This window comes from Poecilia formosa, unplaced genomic scaffold (assembly GCF_000485575.1).
Source record: "Poecilia formosa unplaced genomic scaffold, Poecilia_formosa-5.1.2 Scaffold0, whole genome shotgun sequence".
In the NCBI taxonomy this organism is placed as follows: domain Eukaryota; kingdom Metazoa; phylum Chordata; class Actinopteri; order Cyprinodontiformes; family Poeciliidae; genus Poecilia; species Poecilia formosa.
This window is the reverse complement of record NW_006799939.1, coordinates 5,570,656-5,580,841: the sequence shown is the minus strand read 5'-3', so window position 1 is coordinate 5,580,841 and position 10,186 is coordinate 5,570,656. Positions and strand designations below refer to the sequence as shown.

The 10,186-nt window shown below is 39.8% G+C and overlaps 1 protein-coding gene across 7 annotated transcripts in view; it reads left to right on the top strand.

The window, feature by feature from the left end:
- Positions 1-10,186, top strand: part of LOC103144611 (plectin-like) — a 132,587-nt gene that overhangs the window by 28,885 nt on the left and 93,516 nt on the right. The gene's annotated exons all lie outside the window — the stretch shown is intronic.

The window sequence follows — 10,186 nt, the reverse complement described above, 5'->3', positions numbered from 1 at the left end:
CTTTTATCTATTATCACTATCAAACTACCATTAAGACAATTTCCAAAATCTCCTGATCCAGAAAGGCTCACAACAGAAAGCGGGTCGAAGCTCAAAAGCATCAAATCAAACTATTTTATCTGATTACAGCTTTTCGATTAAATGTGTCCAAATCTGACCCAGTGAAGCATTTCCAATCAAAGGCAGATATTATGTGATAACCTGCGGCAGCTGGCCTGTGTGTTACTTTACAAATCTTGTAGACATTGACCAAAACTAAGATAAACAAAATGAAATGACTAGCATGAAAACCAAGCTCAGCAGCCTAGTTAACATGCCGTCCGGTTAACTAGCTTGTTACGTTTCTGCGCTTCATCTGACTTCACCGTTAAACACCTCGCTGATGCTGAAAGTAGCAAACCTCGAATCTAATAGCAGCAACTACTAAAACTGCAGAGTGTTGTTTTTAGCAAAGACCTGGTAGCTTTATGGCACGTTCAGTGATTGTAAAAAAAAAAAAGCTTTAATGTTGAAGCTCGTGACCGGCCGGTCAAAGTTCAAAGGTTTTTTCCGGCTGAAAACATTCGGATTCTGGTCGCCTGCTGATTTCTCTCCTCATCTCCAAATGGGTGCCATCTGTTTCACGGCAACAGGAATAATTAGAAATCTCTGTTTCCACTTTGAAAGGAGCGCATTGTTGTACAAAGACAAGAACTTTTTATGTAGACTCTGAAATTTTTACGCACAATCACTCCTGCCCAGATTCCACCTGGAAACTGGAGTAAGAGGAGACGTCTCCCGCTTTCTTGCCAACTGGGCTTCTGGGTGATTTCCTTCACACATGATCTGATGGTTGGTAGCGACGTGTGCGTGATGAGGCTTACGAGAGAGAGTGTGTCCTTCTCTGTCTTGGTTGGTCCCGTCACTTCCCAAACACAGAAAGGCTATGAGTTTATTGCAGCCACTGGTATTTGGAGCAACTGGAGCCACTCGGCATGACAGCCTCCACACGGGCCAGGAATGTCCCAGCAGGTCACCCCACACAGCTGACAGCTACACTGTTATGACATTGCATGCTAGGTTTTCACATGGGACAGCAGATTTGCCACAAGGAGTAACTTGTTACATTCTTCTCTGTTAGCGGAGCGTCAAATCTCCTTCGGTCCGAGACACCGATGATGAGGGAGTGAAGCTTGCTTGCTTTGGCGATGACAGAAATGTATTTTATTAAAAACTACCGTAAATGGTAAGGATGCCTTTGAGGCCTGCAAGAAAAGCAGAAACCAGGGTTACATGATAGGCATGGTCCAAAAATGCTTCCGAGATGACACATTAGTGCAAAAGTAAACAAGGCCTCCCACGCTGCAGCGCACCCCGTCGAAGCGTCGGGTCCCCGAAGGGCGTTTCCGCTCTCTACCGAGATCAGAGGTCAAACGACAACACTGGGGGAAAAAAAACGACTGCTGTTTGTTTTCTTATCTCAAAGTTCAGATCATTGGCAATTCTGGCTTTCCTGCAGAGCTGTCACTACACTTTGGACACAGCTGAACTCTGCTGTGTTACACTCGGGAAGTATTTGTTGTGCCCCATGTATTGTTTTCACAGATTTGACTCGTGTGATGTTTTTACCTTTTGACTCAGCAGATTGCTTTCAGCTGCTGCTGTCGACGGGTAGCTGAGTGTTACAACCTCTACTCGTGTTCTTCAAATTCATACTAGGATTTTAAAGTTGAAGGCCAGCAGGGGCAGAGATGAAAATACCTTTTTTGTCAGTCAAAGCATGTTGTCTAGTCAGAGGTGAGTCAAAGACAGTGACACAGCCTTAAAGTTGAGGTGTGCTGAGAATTGGCCTGGTGATCGGAATCATTTTCAGCTTGAGCTGCCCCTGACAGGCATAATCTCAGAGCACTGCCTCACTGGCAATAACACTCTTTGTTGTGGATGTTGTTACCGAGTGAAAAAGAGTGAACTTTTACTATTTTCAATACCAATAAGGTCAAACAAAACATAAAAAGTGTAGAAAACGTCTAAATTGAGATGTCACAGTTCATTCAGGTGGTGAGAGAGCAGGATTTTCCACAGGTAACAGGAAGGCTTGATGTATTACAACGAAATTGCTATTTTGTCTGGGTGAGTTTAAAACATTTGAACACTTCAGTTAAGGTGCTAAGGGTTCACACTCGCTAGAAAAAGAACAAAAAAAACCCTCCTATTTAGGTAATAACTGTGCTAAGTGTGCTAGCTGTGCTAATCACTAATAAAATATGCAAAATATGTTATACTACCTTTACTTGTTTGTGATAACAAAACCTGACTCAGGTCCCAGATTAAGAAATTTAATACACAAATTAAATAAATAATAAAGTAATTTATGTGATGTATAGATATGTATATTAAAACAATTTGTACGTAAATAAATATGACCTTTTGTAAGTATATATAACATTTTACAGCAGCTTGTTTCTCACTCACACCGTGTGACATCACTTCTAATGTAAATAATAAAATATTGTACACAAGAAGCCAGAAAAAAATAATGTACTCTTCTTGTTTTCTACTATATTGTATTTATAAAAGACAAATAATTGTTTAAATTAGCTAAAATCAGAATCATCACCAGAAAATTGGCCCAAGAATTTCATATCTGTGCTTATCGACTGCCTTCTCTTTGGAAATTAGAACAGAAAAATTTAATATGTAAAGAAAAGGTCAACTTTTTTATGTCACCCAGATAAATTTAATGATGTTTTAATGATGTTTTAACACTTGTGAGTCAGTTGATCTAGGACACTCATGTCTTGCTGACGGTTAAGGGGTTAAAACTTTCACTTGTAGACCAAACTGCATGCATTTCTGGTGACTTCCACCAGGAGACAGTGTGTAGCTGAGGGTAGCTGCAGAATGAGTCATTGGTGTCAATTCTAGGAAGGCTGAAGGATCTCAGCAGGAATCAATATAAGTCACTCACACACACCGGACGAGTCTCATCACCTTTTCTGGGAGCAGAACGTCGGGGTCAGCAGCCAGAGTGGCGCCGCAGGCAGAAAATCCCCGTCCCATGGAGCACAGACAGAAAAAAGATGATGAGGCACAGAGAGTGTGGGAGTGGAGAAAAACAGGAAGCAGAGATACTGGCAGCGGGAATGCAGCTCAAATAAATGATAGCCGATTTTATTTTTTTTATTTTTTGGAGGAAGAGGAAGATGTACCAGTGGGAGCAAGCTCCCTTTAACTTGGCTCTGATCATGTGTCTGGTTGTTTCATGCTGAGCAGTTAGTTGTAAATAAACAAGAAAATACAAATATAGCTTAACATAGCTATATTTAAAAGGTATGAGTCTAAAAACTAGGTACACCCTTTGATTATGCAGAATCCAATCATAACGTTTAATCAGGTTGCTGCTTTTACTTTAAGTGGGCCATAGCACAGCAATGCTGTGATAAATTGGTTGCTGTGTTTCTGATCATTTTCCATTTAATGATCCAGTTTTAGTCAAGTCAAGTTTATTCGTATATTACCAGTGTTGTGGTCAAGACTACCTAACCTGAGACCAAGACAAGACCAAGACCAAGACTGAGGGAAGTCGAGACCGAGTCAAGTCCAAGACTAGCGGCTTGCGCTACATGACACAATAAAATGTAAATTATGATCAAAATTGCTTCTCAAATTGATCTGAAAGATCCATATTCCTATAAAAACACCTAGATATTAAATACTTAATACATTTTACCAATATTAAATATTCTATCTCTGTGCTACAATGTGTGGTCATCTCGTGACATCCCTTAAAAGATAATGCCCCTCGGCGTTTGGCCATATTGCTCATATCAGAAACCACCACTGTCTGCACCATTAAACATAGCAATTGAGGCAACGCCCTGACAGTAAACAATGCTAAACTATGAACACTGACCAAGGAGCAACAAGCAAGAAGTAACCAAACAGAAGACGCTCATTGTGACTGTTCTCACCTCTCTCCTGCTGCATGAAGCCAGGCAGTCTGACACCATGGCACACATTACAGCTGCCACTTTGAACGAAAACAATCAAAGAACAATGTGCATGCTGTGGGTGCTCTTTCGTTCTTGTGCTTTAGTTATTTGTTAATTTTAAAACTATCAATGTACTTAAATAAAATAATGATAACTACTGCAGTGTACGCAGAGCATTACAAGAACAAAGAACGGGTGTTCTGTCAGGTCAGATTGTCCTACACTTAGCACCAACTCACGGCTATATCTGTCAGACACGTCATTACCATAAGATTTCATTTAATCAGCAGCATAGAATCATGATGTAGATCGTCATATACTTTGTTATTAACAGTTGTATGGCATCCTGACCTAGCGGTTAAGTAGGTTAATGAGTTTTACATGGGCGTGTTTTGTAGCTGACTCCAGCTGCAGCCAGACCCTGCTTTAAATACACTTTGAAACCACAACAACACATGTATATCTATATAGTTATCATTGAAAACAATTTAATGACTTATTTGCATCATAACTTGCTACGTATGGTGAACCGACAACTCCTCTGACGGTCGGACTTCTTAATGCGCATGCACAGGCATGGTACTCACTGCATGTATGCTATTCTGACAGCGTATGGTAATCTGATAGAACAACGGCTCTCAGTGACACTCCAGTCCAATCTAATAAGTAAAGAGATGAGCAGATTAATTCTACTGTTCCTGAATGTCACCTCACTATATTGCAGACTTTTGGACACAGCGTTGTCCCATATGTGCGACAAGTCAGTCAACACCTCCGCACAATAATTCAGCGCAGTGAGTGACTTTTTTTCATCACAAATAATGTGTCTCTGTACAGCTAGCTTTGCTAACATCACGTCATCGGAGCTTACCTTTCCTTGTGCTACTTTTCTAAGTGACGAAAAAAGTTAGACGTTGACTCCACCATCTGTGAAAGTGAAGCGTTGCTGAGTTAGCTGTGGCCATCGGATTTCTTATGATTTATGCAGTGCTATTCTATTACTGACGATTAGACAGACATCTTCTGTCGCTCAGAGAAAACAACTGCGCATGTCTTGGAGCGCCGCATGCGAGTGAAAGGTTGGGAGGGGAGGGGAGTAACAGAAACACGTTATTGGTTGGATTTTAATCGGTGCGTTTTGCATCCAGTGAAAACAAAGATGTTAACAAATAAAGTGGACAGTATGCTGTAAGTTTAGTGATATTTTCACAGTTGCGGTCTCGACTGGTCTTGAAATAAAATACTGAGTCCTCAGCGCCCGAGACTGAGACAAGACCGAGACCAAATCCGGTCGAGTCCGAGACGAGACCGAGACCATCAATAAATGGTCTTGAGACCGATCTCGAGAACTACAACACTGTATATCACATTTCAGCAACAAGGCAGTTCAAAGAGCTTTACGACATAAAAAACATAATAGAGCAATCAGTTATGATCATCATCAAAATCATCAGCATTAATCAAATATATTCATCAATTTTCCAGTTATGGTGAGTCAAAGGCAACTCTAAGCAGATTGGCTTGTAGTCTAGATTTAAAGGAACTCAGTGTTTCAGCTGTTTTGCAGTTTTCTAGAAGTTTGTTCCAGATTTGCGGTGCATAGAAGCTGAATGCTGCTTGACTATGCTTGGTTCTGGGGATGCAGAACCAGAACCAGAAGAACCAGAAGACCTGAGAGGTCTGGAAAGTTGATACAACAGATTTTTAATGTAGTTTGGTGCTATGTCGTTCAGTGATTTATAAACCATCAACAGTATCTTAAAGCCTATTCTCTGAGCTATGGGGAGCCAGACTGTAGAACTGAGTGATGTGTTCCATCTTCTTGGTTTTAGTCAGAATGCAAGCAGCTGCAGCAGGATTGATTTTTTATTTTTATTTTTTAGGCAGACCTATGAAGACACTATCACAGTAATTGATGCGAATAAACATAAACACATGATCAAGTTTGTCTAAATCTTGCTGAGACATTAGTCCTTCAAACCTGGAAATGAGGCAGGTTTGAAGGACTTCTTCAGGTGACAGAAGGCCGACTTTCTAACTGTCTTTATATGACTCTGAGGGTTCCGGCCTGAGTCCTTCACCACACCTAAATTTGGGACCTGATCAGTTGTTTCAAGCTTTAGCTGTGGGAACAAGCTCCTGGTGATTAGCTCTAGAAAAGTATGACGAGGTGTGAAGTGTGAGATGTTTGTGGTGAAATGCTGTGAATGGTTTTCTTCTTCCATCGAGGTGACTGAGCATCTCGGATTCAGTTTTCTTTCAGCTTATCAAACTCATTCTCCTTTTGATTTTAACATTTATCACACTAAGGCCAGCAAAGCCTAAAATGGAGCTCTTTTTTTTGTACACTTTCTCTGATCTCTGCACAGGCTGACCTTGGAATGAATTTGGTCATTTCCCTCCTGGGAAAAGTGTCAGTGGCTTAAATATTTTCTGCTTCTGAATGATCTTTCTAATCTAGGACGATGGTGTCCAACTCCCGTCCTTAGGGGCGTCCTGCATGTTTTACAGATGCCTCCGCTACGAAACAGCTGATTCAGACGGACGAGCTGCCTCTTCAGTATCCCATCAGTTTCTACAGAGGCGTTAAAAATGAACCATGCGTTTGATTCATGTGCTCTGAATACAGGAAACATCTGAAACATGCAAGACACACAGCAGTCCTTTGACACCTGAGAGAGGAGTCTGATTGATTGTCTTCAGTTTTCCTCTTTGCATTGTATTGAACACCTCTGAGGTATTTAAGGTTAATGTTCTCATCATGTGTGCATTAGTTAATGATTGTTAAATGTCGTTTTGAAAGCATAAGTTTGTGGAAGATAAAATTTGATCATTAGCCTCATTATTGCTGAGCGCTAGGAGTTATCCTTGTGTTCTTCTGTGGCCTCGTTTTCCCGTGGCTGACCTTATTCAGACATGACAGGGAAAGCACAGCCCCTAGTGGATCATTGTCCTCACAACAGCAGACCTGACTGTAAGAGAAAGGATCCTAGAAAGGATTAAAAGTTTTGACAGCAGCCGAGAGAGACGATTATTTACCGTATCTCTGAGCTTTGTGTGTAATCAGGGATGTAATCACATCTGATTAATCTGTTTATTCTCACCAGCTGAGTCTGAGTAAGACAGAAATGACAGTAGTCTCCAGTGAGCCTGGTTCAGCTTCTGAAAAACGAAGTCTGTGAACCCTGGTGTGGGTGGGGAGGGTGGGGAACCATTTGGGTTGGGGGTATTTTTACTCCCTTACCACTCGTCAAAGCTTTGTTTACTTGATTCGTGCTTTTCTTCCCTTCCTTCTGTAAAGAGAATATTTCTCAGAGCAGAAGCTTTCAGTGTTTGTGTTTCTGTTTTGATGCAGTCAAATTCCTCAACTGGTTGTCTATTTTTCTTTTTTTCTTTTTTCTCCCCTCGACTCTTGGGACAGATGGAACCTGTCGTTTTGTTTTACGACAGTCGGCGCGGGGTTCAGTCACTTTCACTTCGCTTCGTCTCTCTCTTATTTCCCAAGACTCCACATTAATTAATTTTTATACAAAGGCTGAAGGAAAATCCCTGCCTTCAGAGGTTTTCACAGCTGGCTCTTTGCCTGTTCGGATGGGAAACAAAACAAATGTCATCTTTCTTATCTTCTGCTTTTCTGCGCAAATACAACAAATCAGTCACACTCCAGCAAGTAAAAAAAAAAAAAAACTATGTTGGCTTTTATGCAACACTGAACCAAAATGTAAACTGTAAATACATAATTTCTGTGCTTAGGGAATTTCTTCCCTCTGAATGAAATGTTTAGATCTGCAGTGTTCACACTCCCCCCCCGTAACTGTTTTATCCCAGGCTGATTGGGGAGTTTGCTCTCCTGCTGACTGCTGCCTGGAGCTTTAAGCCCCTGCATTGGGCTGGAGATTTGACTGGCTCAGTGACCTCAGCCAGGAGGAATGTTTTGTCTGGACGTCCGCAGCAGGACTACCAGCCTGATGCACACAAAGCACAGAAGCCTCTGAGCCGAGAGCCAGCAGCACTATGAAACACACGATACTTTGTGTGGACATCGTTTTTGTGTCTGGGAATTTGTTTTTTTCTCTTTTTCTTTTTTGGTTGGTTACAAGTTTTCTACAGTAGAGGGTGAAAAAAAATGCCTGCACAGACAATAAGACTGTCTGTGATGTGGAAACAGAGTTGATAAAATCACTGACTATCACACAAGATAAGGGAAATAAAAAAAAGTGTTTAAGTTTCAGATTTGGTGAAAACAAGATTAATAAATAATTAATGAAAAAAAGAACAATTTCACAATAAAGATCAAGATTTCAGAGATTAAGATTATGAAATGTAAAATATCAAGAACTGAAATAAATTTAAAGGCAAAATATAAAAAAAATAAGATTAAAACGACCTTTGCTAATGTCTTTAGTTTGCCTTTAAAGCTTTGACTACTAATTAGCTAATTTATTTCTGCTGTTGCTATGTTTTAAATTATAAGTAATGGCTGTTAGAGTTCCTAAAAAAAAAAAAATGCCATGTCCTTGGCCAGACGTTTTGCTCGTTGTAATTCATCGGCCTGTTTTTAATTTTGAACAAGATGTAGTGACCATAGCAGGAGGAAAAACTCTACAAATCCACATCTATCAAGACTTAATTTTTTTTTTATTTGCCAAAATGTGTCTGCCATGTTGTCATTGGCGCACTTTGTTGAAATTACTGGATGGATTTCCTATTGCTTCAGTTCTTTTACTAAATTTCAAAGTGTACACAAGCTTCGCTAGCGAACGCACGCCGTGGTTTCCTGGTTGAGGTAATAGCTAAAACTTCAAATTTAAAGCCTCTAATTGATCAGAACCAGGCTGCATTTGAATGACTGAAGATGTTCTTATTTGTCCTTTTTTTTTTGTTTTTGTTTTACATGTGACATGCTGAATGACAGTAAAGGAAATGCTACCTTCTTCCTTGTTGCATTTTTAACATTCCTACAGATATGAAATCTTAGCGATCTACATCTGGAGAATGCTCCCCTGATGGACATTGGACTTATAGCAGTTATTTGCTTTTTAATGAAAAAGTGTGTCTGACATTACTGCAGTGGTACTATTATGTTGACATTGCATGTTAACTGACCGCACTGCAAATTCACCAAGCAACAAAGTAAAGAGAGAAAACATACCAACATGTGAAGTATACTCCAGCTTTTGTCCTAAATATTTTTATAAATTAGTTTAGGGGAAAGTTAATATGAAGCAGTTGTAGCTGTGCTATATTGTTTTTGTTATTATTATTGTGAAATAACTTATTCCACTAGCTCAGCACGTTGAGCTGAGCTGCTGTACTTTCCGAAAGGTTTCCTGTAATTTCCTTACACTTTGAGCCAGTATTCCTGTACTATTTATAAATGGTCTTATTAAATAGTTTTTCTTGGAACAGTGGCTAATTTATTTTATTTTTTTTTCTCATTTTCAGTCCACTGTTAGACACATTTTTAGATTGTTTTTTTTTTTTCCACACCAGTAGATTTCTGTAGCGAAAGGATGATAAATAAGTCACAAATAGATTAGCGAATAAGCTATGGGAGCCTTAAGCTTTTTGTTGCTGCTTGTCATAAAGACACATTGTGTATAACATGCAAAGCTGAAATAAATTTAAAAGAATCAAAGATTTAGAGTCTGCTACCATTCCCTTTTCTTTCTTTTTGTGATATAAAGTGGATTTATGTAAAATCAGCTGTTTCGAGCTTTACAACATGTTATAATCTTATTCCTTCATCAAAAAACATACTCTGAGTGCTGCGTTGGTTGCTTAAGCACACTTGAAAAATCCTTTTGACCACAAAGCTCCTCACAGGAGCTGCAGCTTCCAAGCGTCTGAGCAGCTCTTTCCCTCTCAGCTCCTTCAGACTAGCCAGCAGCAATTAGCAAACACCTGGTGGAACTGAGCTCATTATTATACGAGCTACTTCTCAGTGCAACACTGGTAAAAATGTTGTTAAAGGATTAACGGAGGAGCCATGTTGTGATGACTTCCTGAAGGTGGAGTTTCAGAAAGAGCAGGAGCTTCTTAAAGAGACAGAGGCCCAATTTCAAGGCTTTAAATTTGTCATATTTCAAATGTACAGCATTTTTATAACAACTGAAGCTAACATCGTTGCTAACATAGAGCTATGTGCCTGAAAAGCAAACAATCCTGCTTCTTTAATGGGTTATTTTTGGCTTTTGTAATTCAATCAATCTAGT